Genomic DNA, 25,535 nt, shown 5'->3' on the forward strand with positions numbered 1-25,535 from the left:
CTTGATCATAGTGTTTATCTTGGAATGATTTTTCTTATTAGGTCTTTTGCTAATATCTTATTTAAAATTTTAGCATCAAATATTCTTGGGAGATTGGTCATAATTTTTCCTTTCTCTGTTTTCCAACCACCGGTTTAATATCATTACCATGTCTTTGTTCATAGAAAATTTGGGGACTCCTTCAAACCCTATTTTTATCAAATAATTTATAACATTTGGGGGCCAATTGGGCTTTAAATGTTTGGAAAATTCACATTTCCATCTGGGTCCTGGGTTTTTCTTGGGAGTTGTTTAATTGCCTGTTCTTTTCTTTTTCTGAAAATGGGACTATTCAAACAATTACTTTCCTCCTCTGTTATTTATTGGAAGTCTATATTTTTGGAGGTAGTCATCAATTTTCATTGGGTTTATCAAATTTATTGGCATAAAGTTGAGCAAAATAACTCCCTTTATTATTTCTCAAAATTTCTCTTCCTTGGTGGGAAAGGTTCCCTTTTTCATTTTTAAGACTACTTTTTCATTTTCCTCCTTTTTTCTAATCGGGTTTCAAGGAAACATCTATTTTATTGGCTTTTCATAGAACCAACTCTTGGTTTTATTAATTAGTTTCAATAGTTTTTTACTTTCAATATTTTTTAATTTTCTTTTTAATTTTAAATTTTCCAATTTTAGTATTTGATTTGGGGGTTTTAATTTGGTCTTTTTTAAGTTTTTTTTTAAAAGGCCAATTCATTAATCTTTTCTTTCTTGTTTTATTCAAATGGCCTCTGGGATATAAAATTCCTTTTTCCCTTTGGCTGCATCCCCAAATTTTGGTTGGTGTCTCATCATTGTCATTATCTTGGTGAAAATTGTTTATAATTTTTTTACCAATCATTCTTTAAGATAAGGTTGTTTGTTTCAATTACTTTTTTGGTTCTATTTCCCCCAAATTTTTTGTTGAATGTAGTTTTTTAATGATCGAAAAGAAAGCATTTACTATTTCTGCTTTCTTGCATTTAATTTTAAGGTCTTTATGTCCCAAATATTATGGTCCAATTTTAGAATGGGTTCCATAATTTCTAGAAGAAATTATTCCCTTTATCTCCATTCAATTTCTCCAAAGATCCAAATACCTAATTTTCTAATATTCTGTTTACTTCTTTAATTTCTTTCTTTTTGTTTTTGTGGTTTGATTTTAATTTAAAGGTTGCAAAGGGTTTGAGATCTCCTTTACTAAACAGTTTTGGTTGTTCTATTTCTTCTTTAACTCTCTTCTTCCTTTAGGAATGGTGCCATACCATTGGTGCATATATTTTAAAATGTTGCTTCTTGTTTATTGCACCCGGGGATGGTTTCCTTCCTTATTTTTAATTAGATCCAAATTTTGCTTGGTCGGATAAGGATAGGCCTACTTTTTGACACCCTGAAGCATAATAGATTTTGCTCCAGCCTTTTTACCTTTACTCTTTGTCCCCTGCTTTTAAATGTTTTCTTAATAAACAACATTTGGTAGGGTTCTGACCCGGGAATCAGTCTTATCTGCCTCCCTCTTTTGGGGGGTTTATCCCATTCACATTTACGGTTAGAATTACTAAAATCTTGTATTTCCTGCCATCCCTAAAACCCCCAGATTGTTCTTTACTTATTCTTGCCTCCCCCAACCCTCTTTCCCCCCTTTGGCTTATGTACCCCCTCTTGTGTCCGGATCCTTTCCTCTTTATAATCCCTCCCTCCCCCCCTTTGAGTCTTTCCCCTTCCTTCCCAATTCTCTTTTTCTTTCCTTTCCTTCCCCGTTTTTTTAATTGAGGCGAGAGAAATTTTCTCAAATTCAATTATTTTCCTTTGAAAACTCTGATGAAGGTAAGATTCACACAATGTTCCTCCCCTCTCCCAAATTCCTCAGATATAAATTTCCCTTAGCCTCTTTGTGGGATGTGGTTTCCCTTTTTTCCCTCCTTCCACCTTATTTGCCATCATCCCTTTTCCTTATCTTCCTTTTTTTTATGTTACATCAATCTATCAAATTTTACATGTATTTTTTTTTTGTATATTCCACAACAGAAAACAATTCTCAAAATTATTTTACCTTTTTCTGCATCTCTTGGTTCTATTCTTGGGAATCAAATTTTTTGTTTAATTCTGGTTTTCTTCAGAAACAAATGGGTTCATTTTTTCATTAAATGTCCATCTTCTTCCCTGGAAAAAATGCTCAAAGCTGGGTAGTTTATTCTTGGCTGCCTCCCAAGTTCTTGTGCCTTTCAGATTCATATTTAAAGGCCCTTCTTTCCTTTAATTTAGAACAGCCAGATCCGGGTGGTCCTTATTGGGGCACCTCAGTATTTAAATGGTTTTGGCTGCTTGTAAAATTTTTCCTTTCTGATGGTTCCAAAAATTTTCCACAATATTCCTTGTTTTTTTTTAGGGTTTTCTTTCAGAAGGGTTTCGATGAATTTTTCAATGCCTATTTTACCTTCTGATTCTATTACATCTGGGCAGTTCTCTTTGATGATTTCTTTAAATAGGATCTGGGCTCTTTTTTCATCATTGGTTTTCGGAAAGGGTCCAATAATCCTCAATTTCTCTCCCTGAATCTATTTTCCAAGTCTGTCATTTTGAAGTAGAGGTTCATGGTTTTTCAAGTTTGTCATTTTTTTTGGTTTTGTGACTGATTCTTGCTGTCTCAATGCATCATTGGTTTCAATTTTGTTCAGTTCTAATTTTTTAAAATTATTTTCTTCATTAGCTTTTTTCTTCTTTCTTATATGTCCAATTGAGTTTTTTGAATTTATTGTTTTTGGTCTGTGGAATTTTTCCATTTCACTAATTTTTTTTAGTGAATTATTTTCTTTTCAATTTCACCGTCCTACTTTTCTTGCGTGTTTCTTTGTCTTTTTCAATTCCGGATCCTACTTTCCTAGTGAATTCTTTATTTTTCAATTCACAATTCTTTTACTTTCCTGTGATTTTTTGTTTCCAATTCCACCAATTTGCATTTAAATTTTTAACTTTTTCAATTCGTATTTCAGGAAGTTGTTGCTCTCTTTGAGCTTCTCTTTCCTTTCCCCATTTTATCTTCTAACTCTCTTTTGAGACTTTTAATGGTCTCTTCTATGCGAAACATTATGTAAAGGACGGTCTGATGCATTTTTGCTTTTGAATCTCTTCAGGTTTTGACCTGCTCTTTTCTGCATAGAAGCTGTCGATTGTTCTTTTCATCTTTTTATTCATGTTTTAAAACCTTTGGGTGGGTCTCCTAGGAAGGGGTTACCCAGCTTCCTCTGCAGAGCGGGAAAGATTTAAAACGATTTCCGGCTCCGGTATGGGAGTGCTCTGAGTGGGAAGTTTTCCCTTCCCCCAACGGGAGTGGTTCAGCACAGGCCGAGGCTTCAAACAGCTTAGTAGAGCTGAGTGGATTAGCGGTTGCCTTCGGGGAACTAAGTGGTGAAATGTCCTGCCCAGGCCGGGCCCTCTTGTGGGACCCGGGTGATGGTGTCTTGGAGTGCCAGACTGCCCGGAACTCTTCCCGTGTCTCTGCCCAATGCAAATCGGCCCTGGAAAGCTCTATTTAAAAGCCGAGCTCCCCTTGCAGATTGGAAGGCTAACCCGGGCCTGGTCCTCCTGCCTCCCAGGATCCACAGCTGCCCAAGGAAAAGCCCTTACTGTGGGTTGGGGCCTTGGCGCTTATTCTGGATCTGTGCTTTCACCCTCGGTTTTGGGCTCTCCTCGGAACCTAATTTCTCTCCCCAGTCTGGCCGATTCCCCTGGCCCCGTAACCAACCTTTTTGGCGAGACTGCCAGTTTTCTTTGGCAGGGTTGGGTTGTTCTACTTCTTATCTTTTCAATTGTAGCAGTCAAGACTATTTTGAGGGCTCGAATAATATTGGTAACGAGGGAGAGAAAAGGCTTAGAAAGTCGGTTGTCTTTCCCCATCTTGGCCCGCCCCCAAGGTTTTTAAATTCCTTTGTGATAGTGACCATGTAACATGATACTGATACCTATACCAGGTAAGATGAAAACAGAAAAAGAAAATTATAGACCAATTATAGACCAATTTCCCTAATGAATATTGAAAAAAATCTCTAATATTAGCAAAGAGATTACAGAAAATCTTCCCCCAGATAATATACCGTGACCAAGTAGGATTTATACCAGGAATGCAGGGCTGGTATTAGCCATATAGTCTATTAGTAGAAGTGACTATATGAATAACCAAATTAGCAAAAATCATATGATTATCTCAATAGAAGCAGAAAAAGCATTTACAAAAATCCCCACTCCTTTTCCTATTAAAATATTAAGTATGGAATAAAATGGACTTTTCCTTAAAATAGTCAGGAGCATCTATTTAAAATTATCATTAAGCATCATATGTAATGGGGATAAATTGGAACCATTCCCAATAAGATCAGGAGTGAAACAATTAAAGTCAGATCTAAACAATTGGGGAAATATCAAGTGCTCTTATATAGGCCCTAGCAAATACAATAAAGATGACAATACCACCTAAATAATCTATTTATTTAGTGCTTTGCTTATCAAACTCCCAAGAAACTATTTTAATAGACCTAGAAAAAATAACAATAAAATTTATCTGGAAGAACACTTGTTCAAAAATTTCAAGGAAACTAATGGACAAAAAAACAAATTAAGGTGGTCTAGCTGTACCTGATGTAAAACTATATTATAGAGCAGTGCCACCAAAACCATTTGTTACTGGCTAAGAAATAGACTGCTTGAACAAACTGGGAAAACATCTTCACAGTTAAAGGTTCTGATAAAGACCTCATTTCCAAAATATATAAAACGACTCTAATTTATAAGAAACCAAGCCATTCTCTAATTGACAAATGGTCAAGGATATGAAATAGACAATTTTTCAGATGATGAAATTGAGACCTATTACCACTCATATGAAGGTTTTCCCAAATCATTATTAATCAGAGTCAAATTAAAAGACAACTCTGAGATACCACTACACACCTGTCAAGATTGGCTGAATGACAGGAAAAATAATGATGATTGTTGGAGGGGATCGGGAAAAACTGGGACAAATGATACATTGTTGGTGGAGTTGGAACAAATCCAACCATTCTGGAGAGCAATCTGGTTTGCCCAAAAAGTTATCCTTTGCATACCCTTTTGACCCCAAAGTGCTACTAATTGGGCTTATAGCCCGGAATACTAAAAGAAGGAAAGGGACCTTATGTGCCCAAAATGTTTTTTGGCAGCCCTCTTTTGGTGGCTAGAAACTGGAAAATGGTGGATGCCCCCTCAATTGGAGAATGGTTGGGTAAATTGTGGTATATGGTGTTTGGAATATTATTGTTCTATGAAATGACCAACAGGATGAATACAAGAGGCTTGGAGAGACTTACATGAACTGTTTAAATTGAAATAGGCAGAACCAGGAGATGATTAATACATCAACAACAATACTGTATGAAGATGTAATCCAATCGAAGTGGATTTCCTTTGAAAAGAGATCTAATTCAGCTTAATTGATCAAGGATGGACAGAAACAGCTACACCCAAAAGAAAAACACTGGGAAATGAATGTAAAACTTTTGCATTTTTTGTTTTTCTTCCCCGGAATTTTTACCTTCTGAATCAGTTCTCCCTGTGCAACAAAGAAAACTTTTGGTTCTGCCACACATACATTGTATCTAGGTTTATACTATAATATTCAACATATTGGGTTCTTTGCCATCTAGGGGAGGGGATGGGAGGAAAAATCAGAACAGAAGTGAGTGCAAGGGATAATGTTGAAAAAAAAATTACCCTGGCATGGGTTCTGTCAATAAAAAGTTATAAAAAAAAAAAAAAAAAGAAATAGACTGCTTGATCAGTGGAATGGGTTAGGTTCACCTAATAAAATAGTCAATAACTACAGCAATATAGTGTTTGATAAATCCAAAAACCCTAGCTTTGGGGATAAGAATTCACTATTTGACCAAAAACCTGGGTAAATTGTAAACTAGTATAGCAGAAACTAGGCATTGACCCACACTTAACATTGTATACAAAGATAAGGTCAAAATGGATTCATGATCTCTACATAAATGATATTATAAATGAATGATATTATAAAAAAAAATTGGAAGAACATAGGATTATTTTTCTCTTAGACCTGTGTAGGAGGTAGGAATTTGTGACTAAAGAAGAACTAGAGAGCATTACTAAACACAAAATTGATAATTTTGATTATATTAAGTTCAAAGCCCGGTAAACAAAATTAATACAACAAAATTAGAAGGTGGCAACAAACTGGGGAAAACCTTTTTTCTTCAAAAGGTTCTAAACAAAAATTCATTTCCAAAAGAGGAAATTGGCTCAAATTTATAAAATCAAGTCTTCTTCAATTGATAAATGGTCCAAAAGATAAACAGAACAATTTTCAGATGAAGGAAATTTGAAACTATTTCCAAGTAAATATGAAGGTGTTCCAAACACTTTATTGATCAAAATGCAAATTAAAACAACTTTGAGATACCTACATACCTCTCAGATTGGATAAGATTATGGAAAAAGATAACGAGAATTTGGAGGGATTTGGGAAAACTGGGACACCCCTGATGCATTTTGGTAGAGTTGTGAAATTAACCATTTTTGAAACACTTTGGAACTATGTGCAAAAAGTTATCAAACTATTCCTCCCCTTTGGCCAAGGTTTACTACTTTGGGCATATCCCAAAGGATCATAACGGAGGAAGGGACCTGTATGTACAAAAATGTTTTGGAGCCCTTTTAAAGTGTGAAATTGGAAACTAAATGGATCCCTTAGTTTGAATGGCTGAATAAATTTATTATATAAGGAATGGGAAAAATTATTGTTCTTTAAGAAATTACCAGCAAGATAATTTCAGAGAAGTTTGGAGAGACTTACATGAATTGATGCTAAGTAAAATGAGCAGAATCAAGAGGTCATCATACACAATAACAACAAGACTAAATGATAATCAAGCCCAGTGGGTGTGGCTCTCTCCAATAATGAGATGATTCAAACCAGTTCCAATTGTTCAGTAATAAAGAGAGTCATCTACACCCAGAGAGAAGACTGTAGGAACTGAGTGTGGACCACACCATAGCATTTCCACTCTTTGTTAGTTTGCTTGCATTTTTCTTTTCCTTCTCAGGTTTTTTTTTTCTTTCTAGATCTGATTTTTCTTGTGCATCAAGAAAACTGTATAAACATGTATACACATATTGGATTTAACATATTTAACATGTAGTATTGGACTACCTTCCATCTAGGGGAAGGTTGAGGTGAGAGAAGGGAAAAGTTGGAACACAAGTTTTTGCAAGTGTCAATGTTGAAAAATTATTCATGCATATGTTTTGTAAATAAAAAGCTATAATAAAATAATAATAATAATAATAATAAATTATCTGTTTATGTGACTCTTCTTCAATGAAATGATTCAGGCCAGTTGCAATGGCCAGGTGATAAAGACAGCCATCTGCACCAAGGTAGAGGACTTTGGGAACTGAGTCTGGATCACAACATAGTATTTTCACTTTTTTTGTTGTTTGTTTGCATTTTGTTTTCTTCCTAATTTTTTCCTCTTCTTCAGCATCATATGTGTAGAAATGTGTATAGAAGAATCATACATGGTTAACAGATATGTATTACTTGTCCTCTAGGTTCATGGGTGGGAGAAAAAAAATTGGAGCACAAGGTTTTGCAAGGATGAATGTTGAATATTATCCATACATATATTTTGAAAATAAAAAGCTCTAATTCAAAAAAGAAAATTATCTGTTTATATCCTTTGACCATGTATCAATTGGGGAATGGTTTGCATTCTTATAGATTCAATTTCTTTATATGTCAGAAATGAAGTCTTTGTCAGAAACATTAGCTGCAAAAATTTGTTCTTAGCTTTCTGTTTCACTTTACTCTTGGCTTCATTGGTTTTGTTTAAGAAAAAAAAAAACTTTTTAATATAATTTGCTCAAAATTGACAATTTTTTATTTCATAATGCTCTCTAGTTTTACTTTGGTTCCAAATTCCTCCCTTCTCCAAAGATAAGAAAACTATCCTTTTTTTCTCCTGATTTGGTTATGGCATTACCCCTTATATATGTCTGTTACCCTAGGTACATGGTGTGAGATGTTGGTTTATGCCTATTTTCTGATATATTATTTTTAGTGCTCCCAACAACTTTTGTCAAAAGGTGAGTTTTTTATCGCAGAAACTTGAGTCTTGATTTTACCAAACAAATGTTTCCTATAGTCATCAATCATATATCTTGTGTACCTAACCTATTTTATACTCTATTTCTTAGATAGCACTAAAAGATTTTCATAATTGTCACTTTTTAATACTGTTTTAAGTCTGGTACTGATAGGGCAAATTATTTTGTATTTTTAGTTTTAGTTTGTTTTCTATTAATTCTCTTGATAGTGTTGATCTTTTCTGAAAAAGAAAGTTTTTAAAAAGCTAAGTTTGATTCACAGGTTCTCTTTAAAGTGGAGTGGAGATAGTTGGTTGAATTGTGTTCAAAAGCAACAAGAAATTCAGGAGGCACCGATTATCTCATGAGATGTGGCATTGAAAATCTAATTAGCATGTAAACTTTTGAAAAAAAAGACAATGAAAAACATAATTTCCAATAAGATTAAAAGTTTTCCCAGAAAATGGTGTCTGAAAAAATCTATGAAGATTTAATAACATCATCTAAATTAAAACAAAGTATTCATTAAATTTTGGTGACTTCAAATCAAGTGAGTTGAGGGGAAGATGGTGAAAATTAAGTTGGTTCATGAAATGAGCATATATGAAGACAAGAAGATGAGTAGACTATTCAGAACCATAAAGCCTTATTAAAGTGTTAGATATGATAAACATAAAAAAAACTTTCAAAATTTAGCTATATTTTAGCAAATAAGAAACCCATGGCTAATCATGTAGGAATGATTTCTGAATCAGCATTTTTAAACATTCTGGACATTGACTCATTAGAGCCAATATTAAAAATAAATAACAAATTAGGGGAAAATTGAATGTTACGCATCTGAATCAGTCACAAGAAGAGTTATTTAAAGAAGCTGTTAATGTTAAACAAAAGAAAACTGATAAAAGTAGAGACTGGAATAGATGATTTGCAAATAAAGTTAAACTATTACAACTAAAGTGTCACAACAAACAAAACAAGTTTAGAAACTTCCCAATTTTATGTATTTTGAAGCAAGAAATGAAATACATCATTTGTTTGGAATATAAACTTGTTTTAAAATTTATAGACAAGAATAATGGAAGTTTATGAAACATAATTACCAAAGAATTAAAAAGTAATGTATGGGAATTAAAAAAAATACAGCTGGATTAATTAAAGGTCTCATTAAACTAGATCATGCCAGTGGCATAGAAGGATTAATCAGGATAGAATGCAATAAATAAATGAAAAATGGAAAAGATCTATCAACAGTTTCATTACCAACTCCTCCATCAATTAAAGTGGAGACAACACTCTTAATTCTAAGTTTCTTTTATGTTACATGAAGTAGTAAAAATGACTAAAAAATATTAAAAATGTGGTTGGACTAGATCAAGTCCATACCAAAAAAAAATAATTTTGAAAGAACTGACCTATTAATTTTGAGGATAATTGAGAAAAGCAAGAATACCAATTACTTAGAAAAATATCATAACTCATAATTGTTAAAAACCTTAAATAAAAAATTCTATTAACTGCCATTTCTTTTCTTAATTTATTTTACATTCTTAAAAAAATGAGTTCCAGATTCTGTTTTTCCAACTTTCTCTTCTGCCATTACTCATTAGCCCCAATATAATACTTGTGATTTATGTGAATTAATACAATGCATACTTTCATATTAGCTATATTGAGGGCAGGAGGCAAGCAAGAAAAGCAAACTCATTGAGGGGGAAAGAATATTTTAATCTACATTCAGCATTCATCAATTAATTCCCCTTCTGAAAGTGAATATTTACTATTATTAGTTCTTTGGAACTGCCATGCACAAGAATTGCTATGTATTTTTTTTGTTGTTGTTGTTTTGTTTTTCTTTTTACATTTGATCAGTATTAAAATATGCCCAATACTACAATAAAAAATTATGAGAATTCCTTTAATTTTCAATTCATTCCCATCACAAAAAGAGGTATTATAAATATTCTTTGTGCCAAGAGATTATTTATTTTTTAATTACCATGTCTTATAGCTACTTTCTAACTTCTACAAAACAAGCTCCTTAACAGCTCCTGTACTATGATGTTATGAAACAATGTAAATAAAAAGAATAGTTTTGTTTTCTGTGGAATTTACTGGTTTATTCTTGATGATGGAGTCCATTTATAATTCACACTGATATACTATACTATTTATATATAATGTAGCATAATAATACTGTTATCTATAATAGAACAATTACCTTTTTAGTTCTTAAAGTTTTTTTTATTTACAAAACACATCCATGGCTAATTTTTCAACACTGACCCTTGCAAAAGTTTCTGTTCCAAATTTTTCACTCCTTTCCCCCAACCCTTTCCCTGGGTGTCAGCTAGTCCAATACATGTTAAATATGTTAAAATATATGCTACTCAAATATATGTATACATATTTATACAGTTATCTTGCTGTACAAGAAAAATCGGATCTAGAGAAAAAAAATGAGATGAAAATCAAAATACAAGTAATCAATAGAAAGCATTAAAATGCTGTGTTGTTGTCCACACTCAGTTCCCACAGGCCTCTCTTTGGGTGTATATGGCTGAATAAGAAATACCTTCTTATTAGTAAGTTCATTTCAAATCATTTCAAGAAAGTAACTCTCTCCATGGGAACTTAGCCTTTCTTTAACCCTATGAGACCGGGAATATGCCATATGTGTTTGGCTTCACCTCTACAATCCCAGGAACTAGCCACTCCTTGGGACACAACGGATGCCAGTGAGGGTTGGCCCGCTCTCTGACATCTACATTTATCAAGTCATATCTTGGAAGCCCATCTGACATTTTCTTCTCCTAAACCTAACTTTTTATATGTAAGCAAGTTACCTCTGTGCCTTCTTTGTTTTCAAGCCCTAAAAATTCAGTCCCGTTTTAATCCTCATTGGGCTTCACCCACAGAGATACTATTCTGCCTGGGATAAGACTTTTCCCGATTGAGTTTGAAGGCTGCAACTGGGGCCCCCAGCAGTGCTCCTTAGATCAGTTATGTATCTTCCCTCTCTCTCTCCTATTTTAATCATAGTTTTCCTTATTCTTTGTTTTTTATGTATTATTTACTGTATTGGTTGTTATTGTAAGCAATCTATTCTGTGTATTGTATAATTAAATTTTACTTTCACTTTAATTGAGTTAAAAAAGAAGTGTCATTTATAGGAGCGATCCAAACCTATCCTTAAATTAAGAGAACAATGGCTTTCTTCATCACTGAACAATTGGAATTAGTTTGAATCATCTCATTGTTAAAGAGAACCACTTCCATCAGAATTGGTCATTGTATAGTCTTGTTGACATGTCTAATGATTTCCTGATTTTGCTCATTTCATTTAGTCTCAGTTCATGTAAGACTCTCCAGTCCTCTCTGAAATCATTCTGTTGGTCATTTCTTACAGAACAATAATATTCTACAACATTCATATACCATAATTTATTCATTCATTCTCTAATTGATGGACATCCACTCAGTTTCCAGTTTCTTGCCACTAAAAAAAGGGCTGCCACAAACATTTTTGCACATGTGGATCCCTTTTCCTCTTTTAAGATCTCTTTGGGATATAAGCCCAGTAGAAACATTGCTGGATCAAAGGTTATGTACAGTTTAATAGCTTTTTGAGCACAGTTCCAAATTGCTCTCCAGAATATGTGGATCTGCTCACAGTTTTACCAGCAATGTATCAGTGTCCCAGTTTTCCCACATCCCCTCCAACATTCATCATTATCTTTTCCTGTCATCTTAGCTAAGCTGACAGGTGTGTAGTGGTAACTCAGAGTTGTCTTAATTTGCATTTCTCTGATCATTAGTGATTTGGAGCTAGGTCTTTTTTTTTTTAATCACCTTTGTTTTGCTTTTAAGCCCGAGTGTGACATTTTAGAAATAGTGACTTTTTAAAAATCTAGTTGCATTAGGGAAATTATAATATTAAAGAAATCATCTGCTTGTGATATCAACCCTTGACCTTTTACTTTTTTCTTCAATGAGAATGTCTCTACTTAAATGATATGAATAAGTCAAAAAATTTAAATTCTATGAATGAGTCAAAAAAATAATCTGGCCAATCCACACTTAATTTATCAGTATAAAATAGTTATTCCATACTAGGGTTAGTGTATAAACAAAGGGATTGCACCTTGAGGGTGAAGAATTTCAAATTAATGAGCTTTTCTATGTGCATCGATTAAGATTTATATTTGCATATTCTCTTTCCAATATTCAATCTGTAGTCCCAAGTAGGATCATCTGATAATTTTAATTTTCTTTTCTCATTAAATTATGAGGTGGTAATTCCAAATTGCTGGGAGTGAAGAAGCTTCAAGGGACTACTTTCCTTTATAATATTTGAATATTTAAGTAAGTATAGAAAATTAGTCCATCAAATACAGATTTTGGAAACATGAAGCTGGATACTTAATGTTATGGTCAAATCAAGTTTAACATTTTTATCAGTTGAATAAATTCAGTGAGGGGTTGTTCATCAAATTTTCAGATGAAAGAATATTGGCATGTAAACTAATTCATTGGTTAACAGAAATACTTGTGATATTTTTCAAGTAGTTTTTTTTTTTCTAATAAGACTCAATCAAATAAATTATATGAGTGAAGATAAGGCTTGACATTAGTTAGAAACTCTTAAATAAGCAAAAAAAAACAAAACCTCAGAAAAGTAATTTCATAAATTACTTTATGAAATACATAAATTTCCATATAAGATGAAAAAACTGTGGCTTTTAGGATATTAGTTACATTAAAACCTCTGAGAGTTTTCATGGGCAGCAAGTTTCAGGTGAGATAATATTGTTGCATGGCAATCAAAAAGATAATAAGAATAATAATGTGTGTTATAAGAATTATGTTATAATGAGATGATAATTCCTTGCTACACCTCCTTATATGAGGTCCTCCAGAGTACTGTATTCAATTCTCCACATTACAATTAAAGAAAGGCAATGACAAGACAGTTCCTATTCAGAGAACAATGACTAGTTAGAGAAAAAAAATGAAACACATACACACACATAAAAAAAGATGAATGGCTAAAAAAATTGTTAATGCTTTGGTTAGAAAAGAGAAGTCTTTAAAGGCATATTACATTCCCTCGAATCTCTGAAAGATTGGTATTAATTGAATAGATTCTTTTTTCTCCCAGATGAAAGTGGAACTTTAAAAGCAAGAGGTATCACCATTATAATTCAGTGTTGTACTAGAAAATGCTAGCTATGGGAATAAAAAAATCAAAAATGAAGAAATTAGAAGACTCAACAAGGAAAGAAAACTATCACTCTTTGAAGACGATATGATCCTATATTTAGTTTGAGAGAGATAACTAAAAGGCAAGATGAAATAATTAACTTCAGCAAAATTCCAGGATATGAAATAAAACTCCATAAGTCATCAACATTTCTATGTATTTCTATATATTATGATGATCAATTGTGAATGACTTAGCTATTCTAAGCAATGAAATGAGTTCCAAAGCACTTTAAGATGAAAAAATTCTATCCACTTCCAGACAGAGGGAAAATGATAGAATTTGAAAAAGTGATGGAATTTGAAGAATGCTCTTAAATTTTTTTCTTGGTTATTCTTGAAGGGAGGGATTGACTGTTTTTTTTATTGACTAATATAATACAGCTTTGCATAAATTGACACATAAAATATAGAGGGAGGCAGAGAGAAAATTTGGAACTAAAAATGTAAAAATTAAATATGTTTAAAATTTTTGTTTACATGGAATTGACAAATGTAAACTACATAAATACACAAAAACATAGCACTGGATGAAATTCAGTGAAGACTTTGGGGGGGAACAAAAACAAAAAAACAAATTAAAGTAAATGGTGGAGGTTGCTGAAGAGTCTACTCAGATAACCTAAGATGAAAAGAAAACAGAACTTCCTTTTTGGAATCCTTACAAAGTGTTAAGTCATTACAGTTGATAGAAACAATGTTTAAGTTTACACCTTTAAGAGTTTATACATTAGAGGCCACACTTTAGAGCTCTTACCTTTAAGAGAGTTTACACATTAGAGCTCACACATTGGAGTTCACAAGTACCAGAGATTCACAAAGTTAACTTTGTAACTTTGTGAATTCACACCTCCCATAATCCCACTCTTGGAGGAGGAGTCAACCTTTGAGTTTATACCTCTAAAAGAGCATAAAAGGAGCTAATTTAGTAAAGTGAGTTCAGTTCAGGAGATTGACAGAGTGAGGAATTGGTGGAGGAGTGAGTGGAGGAGTCAGTTAAGGAGATTGAGAAGGTAATCTGCAGTTGGGCAGAACCAAGATTCAGGGAGAGCTGGAGGCTGAAGCTAGCAACAAGAGCTCTTGGAACCAAAGAAAGCTAATTGGGTTATTTTGGAAGAGACAATAAAAGATTTGAACTTTTATCAGCTGGCTGCATTTGAGATGATTATTACTCTGAATTGAAACTAAGGCTGCCTCAGGAAATCTCCCCGAGAAACCTGCTCCCAGAAAATGATCATATTATACAAAAGAAGAAGAACACCACATTTTGGCACCTGAACATGGGACAGACAAAATCCTGATTTCAGTGGAAAAACCTTTGATCCTGATTCCAGTGAAAAAGTCATCTCAAACTAGAAATTAGGGTAAGTAGAAAAGGCATTAATTAAGGTAAAAAATGAAGGGAAAGATGTATCTGATTTTATAATTTCATATCCTGTGATTGAAAAGCTTGACTCTTCAGGTCAAAAAGGGAGAAGATACACTCCTTTTAATTTGGAAAAAAATAAGGATTTAAAAAAGGGTTGCACTCTTTATGGGGCTACATCATCTTATGTTAAGATGTTACTAGATAGTTTGTCTTATGAAATCTTAATCCTGAGTGATTGGAAATCCATAGCAAGGACATGTTTAGAACCTGGACAAAATTTGTGGCTTTCAGAATATCATGAATTATGTAGAATTCAAGTCAAAGGCAAACAGGAGTTAATATACAAATCATTTTTGACCAAGTAGCAGGTGAAGGTCAGTATGGAGAGAATTCAGAACAGATTTATTATCCCATAACATTATATGAGCAAATTTCTAAGGCTTCAATAAAAGCTTGGGGTTCCCTCCCCAGACAGAAAGATGGATGTAAAGCCTTCACAAAAATAGAGCAAGGTCCCAATGAATCTTTTGCTGATTTTGTGGGATGTTTGCAAACAGCTATAACAAGAGCCAATTGGAGAGAATGAAGCTACAGAAATAATGACCAGATATCTGGTTAAGGAAAATGCCAATGAGGTTTGCAAAAGAATTATATGGGGACCAGACAAAGATGCTCTTTTAGAGGAGATCATGAGATGCTGTGCCACAGTGGGTACAAATGCTTATTATACCCAAACTACAATGAATATGGGAAGACAGGGCTCCCTCTTGGCAAGGGAGTTCTAGATAAACTTGTTGATGTTTTCAGTGTGGAAAGATAGGACATCTTAAAACTCAGTGTAGATATGGAGATAAGAGTGAGAGGAAAGAATGAGGGAAAACCCAAAACCCCATGTCCAAAATGCAACCAAGGCTTTCACTGGGCCTCTGAATGTAGATTGACCCAGGGAAATGAGAGGCAGAGCCCAGCTCCAAGATATCATACAAAAAACAGATGGGACATGATGAAAGCTAAGGTTACACCCAGAGAGTCTTTAGAAGGTCAGGACTCTGATGTGATTAATCAGCCTAAGAGTAATCACATGGCAGAAAGAGATTACAGTTGGGAAGAATACAGGTTTTTTCACCCAACAGGGAAGTGTCCAGCTTCAATGTAATTGCCAGTTGATAAGGAGAAATCCCAAAAGTGGTAAACAGAAGGGAATTAAATAGGTTAACTGCCTGGAAGAGAGGGTTTGCTTGTATTCCTACAGATAGAGAAGGAAACAGATGGGTGACAATGAGCACCTGGAGAGAGACAGAAAAGGAGAAAAATCTCAAAACAGAGGAGAAAATTTAAGAAACAACTGACACTGAAAGATCATGGCCAGCAATGAAACTGTTGAAAGAACTTTAAAATCTTCAGGAATCATTGGATTCCCTAACACAAGATGAGAGACTGTTTCAAGGATTTGAAAACCAGCAAGAATCATTGAATTCCTTGAGATGAAAAATTGTTGATGAGAATATTGCAGTACTTCAAAGCTTGCAGGAGTTATTGGATTCCTGGCACATGAACTAATGGACAATAGATTGCTTTTGGACTATTTCTAGGACTTATGGACATGTATAAATTCTCATGTTGATTCATGTTATTTGTTACATCACTACTAGCCTGTGTTATATTGCCATGTGCTTATGTACTTATGTAATTATATGTAATGCTTCCCATATTGATGGATATATGTATACCTGTTTCAAATGATCCCCTTTAGAAACCCACTAATCTGATTTGATTTCCCATTTCCTTTGGTGTTTTCATCTCCCTTCCTGAGAAGTCAGGGAAGGCATGATCATCTCCTTTTTATGGTGTTTACACTTCTTTTTTAAGCAGTCAGGGAAGGTGTTCTTTTTGGGGTTCTCACCTCCTTGAGGAGTTAGGGAGATCATGACCACCTATGTTCTAAATCAAAAGAAAAGCATGAGATATTATGAGCCAGAACTTGAAACAAGGTGATAACTTAATAGAATTGATAGAAACAATGCCTGTGTTTACACCTTTGAGAATTCACACATTAGTCCACACATTAGAGTTCACAAGTTGGGAGATTTCAGTATTCAGTATGAGATTCACGAATTTACACCTCCCATAATTCCACTCTCGGAAGAGGAGTCAACCTTTGAGTTTAGACCTCTAAAAGAGCATAAAAAGGAGCTGAATCAGTGGAGTCAATCATTTCGGGAGACTGACAAGCTAGGGACTGCAGTCAGGCAGAATGAAGGATTTGGAGGAGTAGAACCAAGATTCAGAGACAGTTGGAGATAGGCAGAAGCTGGAAGAGTTAAAGGACTAGCAATAAGAGCTCTCAAAACCAAGGAAAATTTACCAGGCTATTTTGGAAGAAACAATAAAGAACTGGATTTTAACTCCTGGCTGTATTTGAGGTGATTATTGATCTGAACTGAAACTAAGGCTGCCTCCAGAAAACCTCCACGAGAAAACTGATCACAGAGAACCATCATATTTGAGAAAAGAAGAGAACACCACACTTCCCATCCAAACAGCTATCCAAATTTGCAATGGATTACTTCGGAGGATGGAGAATTTTCACAGAAATCTACTTCTAGATGTTAGCTATTATTAAGAGTTGTCATAGAGATGTTTACTGTACAATTGTAGTAAATAACTAACTTTAGAATTCTTATTCAATTTAAGAAGATAGCCATTGAAGTCCTTCCTTCTCATACGTTCTATAGTGTTGAGGAATTGCATTTATCCCAAAAAGTCATTTTGAAGGTGATGAATAGAGAAGTTTGACCTGTGAATTTTTTTTCAGAATTAGTGAAAAACATCAATTTTCAATATCCATAGAAATATTCTTTATTAATTATCATATGTCTTTAAAATGTTATTTATTTTACATGAAGAGAAAACAATAGTTTTTATTTCTATAGAGAAATATCATAGAAGGTATTTAGAATGAATGACTCAATCTGTGCTCAGTTTAATCTGTTTTATTACAGATCACCAGGAGTTAGCAGATCAAACTGTTTGGTGTCAAATTGAATATTTTTGAGATAGTAGAAGAGGTGCAAAGTCTAATATTTATGTCTAATACTCTGGTGAGTCTAAAATTAATCTTGGAAATATACAGGACATTAAATTATTTTTTGCTTGAACAATATCAGTCAGGAATATGCAAATGCATTAGCCTAGAAATCATGAAGTTTTATAATGGCTCTGAACCTGAATACTGAACAATTCATTCCTGATCCAGATCAATTTCCCCCCCAAGATCCTAATGATAAAAATAGCTCTGTAAACTATACACTATAATAAAAAGTAAATAGGTCTACTTTGGCAAGGGAAATCAGTTAAACAGGTCCCATTCATTGTTTATACTCCAATGAGTCTAGGGTTCTTTTACCAAAATAACTTTCAGAGATCAATTAGTTGAAACTTTGACAGAGTGAAGAATATCTTTTAAAATATTGAATATGTTTAAAAGACAATAATTATTAAAGAATTCTATGGTAGATGTTGTTTAGTCATTATCAGTCATGTACAAGTCTTTGTGACCTTTTTAGGAGTTTTCTTGGCAATTTCTTGTTTCAGTTCATTTTACACAAGGAAACAGACAAACAGGATAAAGTGTCTGCCCAGGATTATATAGCCAATGTGTCTGAAACTACATTTGAACCTTAATCTTTCTGACTCCAGGTTCAGCACTCTATCGTGGCACCAATTTGCTCTCCCTGACAGATACAAGGAAGAATAAACAATAGTACTTGCTCTCAAGAATCTGACATTCTACTTGAGGATACTCCAAGTAGGTTATTCCACTTTGCATCTGCTCCCCTGTCTGGTTTCAACTCCATGAAACAAGATGCCTCTTCTGAGATTACTTCATTTATCACTGCTAAACTCATTAATATGTTGCTAATTCAAGGTTTTTTTTAAAATTTTATTTTATTAAAGTTTTTTTTTTATTTACAAAACATATGTATTGGTAATTTTTCAACACTGACCCTTGCAAAACCTTGTGTTCCAACTTTTTCCCTCTTTTCCCCTACTCCCTGCCCTAGATGGCAGGTATTGGACTACCTGTTAACATATGTTAAATATGTTAAAGTATATGTTAAATCCAATATATGTATATTATATATATCTATATAAATACATATTTATACAGTTATCTTGCTGCATAATAAAAATCAGATCTAGAAAGAAAGGAAAAAAAAACTTGAGAAGGAAAACAAAAATGCAAGCAAACAATAACAGAAAGAGTAGAAATGCTGTTATGGTCCACACTTTTCCCATGGTTCTCTCTTGGGTGTAGCTGATTATCTTCATTACTGAATAATTGGAACTGGTTTGAATCATCTCATTGTTGAAGAGAGCCATTTCCATCAGAGTTGGTCATCGTATAATCTTGTTGACATGTAAAATGATCTCCTCATTCTGCTCATTTCACTTAGCATGAATTCATGTAAATCTCTCCAAGCCTCTTTGAAATCATCCTGCTTGTCATTTCTTACAGAACAAGTTTTGATAGATATTACCTTCTACAACCTCCTCTAATCTCTAGTGAGTAGCAAACAGAGTGTCAAGCCAAGTACCAAATTTCAAGAGGGAAGAGAACCAAATTTCTCCTAAGACCTCCTATTTTTGAGGGAAGAAACTAGACTCTTACCTTCCTTTACTTTGAATCTGTAGCTTTGATTGATTTCAAGTTCATGGAAGGACAAAGATGCCCATTCTCACCTACACATTATTGTCTTCTTTTGTGTATTGATCTTCCCTTTAGATTGTAAACTCTTGAGTGCATAAACTTACTTTTTATTAATTGTATCCCTAGTGCTCAGAACATTACCTGGCATATAGACTTTTATGTGGTATTTAAAACCCTCCATAGTTTGACCTATCTTACTAAATGTTTTAAAAAACTCCAAAACTCATTAAACTGCCCATTCTCCTTTTCCTCATTTATCTTCCATTTCTTAGTTTTGTACCATATAGTTCAAATATACTTCTCACATTTATCTATTACAATAAATATCTGCCTTCAAAATATATTTCATGAATCACATTATATGTGAAACTTGTCTTGAACCCAAAGCCAACTATTAATTTCTCCTCCCTCTTAATTATCTACTGTTTGGCATATAATTTAATATGTGCATGTCATCTCATCAGACAGAATGCAGTCTTTGTGAGTGTAGAACTAGTTTCATTTGTGCTTTTATATCCAAAGTCACAATATAATGACTAATACTTAGCAGACATTTAATAATTATTTGTTGACTGATTTTAATTCTTTAAAGAACAAAGTCAATAGACTATCAGACTTGGAGTAAGGAAGATATACAGTAAAATCCTGACCCTGACACAGGTGAATGACTATGTCACTTAAATTCTAAGTAATGAAATCAACTCTGTAAGATTATTTTACTGATGAGTTAGTTGTTGATCTGCCAGTCTTTGATGGGTTAGTGACCTATGCTCTATAGAAGTAGTCCTTTAGTGATCAACTCCTATATATAAAGCCAAGAGAAAAATGAATGTGTATATTATGTATATATATATATACTCACATACACATATATATAGTGACATATATATATATATATAAATTGACATATATGCATATACATAGAGAGAGAGAGACATATATAGTGATGTATGGTTGCTATAATTATTTAAAAGGCAGTGTGTTGAATAATAATAATGTTCAACTATTTCAATCATGTATGACTGGATGTGATTCCATTTTGGGGTTTTCTTGGCAAAAATACTGAAGTGGCTTTCCATGTCCTTCATGTGCTTCTTTTTATAGTTGAAAAAAAGTGAGACTGGTTAATAGCTGAGACTTGGTTTAAACTCAGACTTTTCTTACTTCAGGCCCAGCTCTTTATCAATGATCACCCAGAGGCCCCATAATAATAATTGCAAATATTTATATAATATTTACCATGGGGCAGGAACTATATTAAGCTTATTATTATTATTATTATTATTATTATTATTATTATTATCTCATTTGATACTCTCCCAAATCCCTGAGAGGTAGGTGCTATTATTTTTTTCATTTAAAAATTGGGAAATATGTTGAGTGATTTGCCCAAAGTTACACAGCTAAAAATAGGTGCCCTAGGTGAGATTTGAGCTAAGTTTTTCTGACCTTGGGTCTGTTGTCTACCCACCTAACTAATAGTTAATTCCTAACTGTTTTTAAATACTATGATATTTATTTCATTCTTTAAAACAAAACAAAACAAACAACAATAACAACAAAAATCTTTGCAAACCTTCTAAGTATAGGTCACTATCTCCCTTTTCCTTTTCTTTTAAACCCCTTGAAAAAGCCATCACTGGTCCCTTCACTTCTCCATCCTTTGATTTTTTTTCTAAATCCTCTATAAACTTATTTCTTGTCTTATCATTCAAAGGAAACTGTTCTTTCAAATGTTACCAATGATCCCTTAATTGCCAAATTTAATGCAATTTTCTTAATTTGCCTTCCTTTTTAAACTTCTCTACGACTTTTGACAGTGTTGCTCAATTCTTCTTCCTATATATACTGACCACTTAGTGAGTGCACTATTTAGTATTTTTAATTTTCCTTCTACTAGTTTGACTGTTTAATAATGTCATGTTTACTATTGGTATCCCTTTCTTTTTTCTGCCTCTCTTTTTCCCTAAATTGATGATTATTTTAAACTCCTATAGGTTTTTAATTATCTCAATTCATGATTGAATTTTCATGTAAATTTTTATATTTTCTGTATTTGTTTCCCTTCTTTCATTTTCCCCATCTCCAAGCTATTTTCCACATAGCTGCCAATGTGATTTTCCCAAAATGCAAGTGTGATCATTTCATTAAACTACTCAATAAATTCTAGTGGCTCCCTATTACCTCAAAGATCAAATATAAAGTCATTTGTTTGTTATTTAAGATGGTTTGCAACCTGAACCCTTCCTACTTTCACCTTTATAATTTTATTTTCTTAGTAGACAATTTTGGAAGTAGAAGAGTAGGAGAATAGTGAGACAACGTTGGGAATATCCAGAGAGTTTATAGCTTTGAATTCAGAGTTACTGGAATTTGTGTTTTAATTTCTTCAGGGAATACTCAGGTGAGGAAACTGTATTGAAAAATGCAAGCCAATATTTTCCCTAGAATGTAGTCTTATGGAGTTAACTGGAACACTAACAGATTAAATTATTTTCTCAGTAGACTATCAGGGGAGGGTTTTGCATCTATGTTTTCCTACCTTTGAGAAATACTTCTTCCTTGAATATGAAATAGAAAAGATACATCAATTAAACTACCAAAATTATTATATAAAACTAGAAAAAATAACAACAAAATTCATCTGAAAAAAAATAAAATTTAAGAATATCAAGGGAATTATTCAAACAAATACATAGGAACATGGCCTAACCAGACCAGATTGAAAACTATTCTATAAAACACTAATCAATAAAACTATTACCCAAGAAATACAGTGGTGGATCAGTACAATAGATTACTTACACAAAATACAGTAGAAAATAACCACAGTAAACTAGTGTGTGATAAACTCAAAGACTTCAGTTTGGGGATAAGAAATTGCTATTTGACAAAAACTGTTGGGAAAACTGAAAAACAATAGGACATCGGCTGGATATAGACAAACATTCTCATACCATATACCAAGATAAGGTCAACATGGATACATGATTTAGATATAAAAGATGACACCACAAGCAAATTAGAAGAGCCAGGAATAGTTTACCTGTGAGACCAATGAGAAGGGGAAAAGTTCATGATCAACTAAAATGTAAAGGATATTACAAAATTCTAAAGAGATCATTTTTGTTTATATTAAATTTTTTAAAAAAAGCTTTTGCACAAACACAACCAATTCAACCAAGATTAGAAGGAAAGCAGAAAGATGGGAAACAATCTTTACAACAGTATCTCAAATAAGACCTTATTTCTTTTAGTTTTTTTGATGACGCAATTGGGGTTACACAGGGTCACACAGCTAGAAAGTATGAATTGTCTGAGGCAGGATTTGAACTCTCAGGACTGGCACTCTATCCACTGAGTCATCTAGCTGCCTCTGGCCTTATTTCTTAAATATATAGAGACCTGAGTTGAATTTATAAGAATACAAGTGATTCCCCAATTGATAAATTGTCAGATGAAAAGAAAGTTTTCAGTGAGAAAAATCAAACCCATGTATAGGCATATGAAGAAGTGTTCTAAGTCTCTTTTGATAAGGGCAATGCAAATTAAAACAATTCTTAGGTTCCACTTCATACTTATCAGATTGGACAATATGACAAAATAAAATGTTGAAGAGGATACCGGAGAATTAGTAATCTAATGCACAACTGAATTTGTGGACAGGTTGAGCCATCTTGTTATACATATCTACTTTGATCCAGTAATACCACTACTAGGTCTATATCATAAAGAGATCATTAAATAGAGGAAAAGACCTACAAAATAGTATGACAGTCAACGATAAATGACTTGGAGTACAAAGGAGTCACACAGGAAAATGCTATCCATTACCAAAGAAAGGATTAATGGACTTAGAATGTAGATAAAAACATTTTTTTTTTCATTTCCTTTATTCTTTTTATATTGGTTCTTGTTTTTGCTTTTGTAGATCTTTTTAAATTCACAACTGTGACTAATATGGAAATATGTTTTACATGATAGCACATGACATATGAAATTGCCTACCACTTTTGGAAAAGGGGAGGAGACAGAGAGAAGGAGAAAAAATTGGAAATCAAAATCTTGTAAAAAGAAATCTATAAATTTTATTGATATATAATTTTGAAAAAAAATACAGTTTTAAAAAGAGTAAGTTTTACACTGTGGACCTTGGAAAGCCATTAAATCACCAGGTCAACCTAATCTTGCTTTTATCTTACAATCTAATCTTACAAATTGTAATTTGTGTTACAAATTACAAATGAATTATAAAATATAATTCATTAATAAATTCATTTTTCATCAGTTTTTTCATTCAGTAATCATTATTAACATTATGTATTAGACACTATACTTGTGACATAGAAATCCAATAACAATGGTAAATATTGAATATGTAGTTTGTAAGAAAAAGGAGGAGAGAGCAGTTTAGTCCCAATAAATCAAAATGAATCTAATACTTTTAGCCTCAATATTTTGCTTTCCTACTCCTGAAAACAAAGTTCATCATTCTGTTTCCTATGATAATATTATTAACTCATATTATTATAACATTTGAAATTTGTAAAACATTTCACACATATCAAACCTATGAAAAATGTAACTCAAATGCTGAAAAGGAAAATGAGCCACAGGAATTTGTTATAATGGGAAAAGGCATTTGTTTGCACTGCTGCTATTTGTGAAAGTTCAAAAGGAATTTCAAATTTTTTTTCAAATTTTAGGCTTCACTGTGTATTAACATAAATTATTTTCTGAAGTCAACTTATTTAAAAGAGCTTCAAACATGATTTATTAAAATATCTAATGTTATTTTAAAATTTCAAGTCATATGTTTAAATTTATTTTGTTTACTTGGTTTTGTTTTAAAGATAATAATATATAGAACTTATAGAATATTTTAAGGTTTATACATTGCTTTAAAATGTTATCTAATTTTATCCTCACAATGCAACTGGGAAATAGATGCTAATACTGTTCTAATTTTATTGATGAAGAAACTGAGGCTAAACTGAGTTCAAGTGATGAGCCACTTGTCACATGGGAAATAAGTATCTCAAGCTCAGATCTGCCTGATACCACATAGATGCAAAACAGAAAAATAGATGAAATGTACTTTTTTTTTCTTTTCTTTTTTAAAATTAAAGCTTTATTTTCAAAACACATGCATGTATAATATCCAACATTCACCCTTGCAAAACCTCTTGTTTCTTCTTTACCCCTTCTCCTCTATATATACACACACATCATGATCCACAAGAAAAATCAGATTAAAAAGGGAAAAAATCCGAAAGAAAATGCAAGCAAACAAAAAGAGTGACAATACTATGTTGTGATCCTCACTGAATCACCACAGTCCTCTCTCTGGGTTTATATGGCTTGAACTGATCTGAATCATATTTATATACCATAACTTATTCAGCCATTCTCCAACTGATGGGCATCCATTCAGTTTACAATTTTTTGCCACTTCAAAAAGGGCTACCACAAACATTTTTACATATGTGGTGCCCTTACCTTCTTTATGATCTTTTTGGGATACAAGCTCAGTAGAAACATTGCTGAATCAAAGGGTATGTACAGTTCTATAACCATTTGGGCTGTAGTTTCAAATTATAATTATATAAAAAAATTTGTTTCAAATTTCTCTTCAGAATGGTTGAATCAATTCACAACTCCACCAACAATCTATTAATGTCCCAGGTTTCCCTCATCCTCTCCAACATTTATCATTATCTTTTTCTGTCATCTTACCCAATCTGAGAGGTGTGTACTGGTACTTGATGTTGTATTAATTTGCATTTCTCTGATCAATAGTGATTTAGAGCACTTTTCCATATGATTACAAACAGTTTCAATTTCTTAATTGGAAATTTGTCTGTTCATATCCTTTGATCATTTATCATTAGGAAAATTGCTTGCAGTCTTATAATTTTGAGTCAATTCTCTATATATTTTAGAAATGAGGCCTTTTTCTGAACCATTGAATATATAAAAAAAAAATTCCCAGATGCTTCCCTTCTAATTTTGTCTGCATTGGTCTTGTTTGTACAA

This window comes from Sarcophilus harrisii, chromosome 4 (assembly GCF_902635505.1).
Source record: "Sarcophilus harrisii chromosome 4, mSarHar1.11, whole genome shotgun sequence".
Taxonomy (NCBI): domain Eukaryota; kingdom Metazoa; phylum Chordata; class Mammalia; order Dasyuromorphia; family Dasyuridae; genus Sarcophilus; species Sarcophilus harrisii.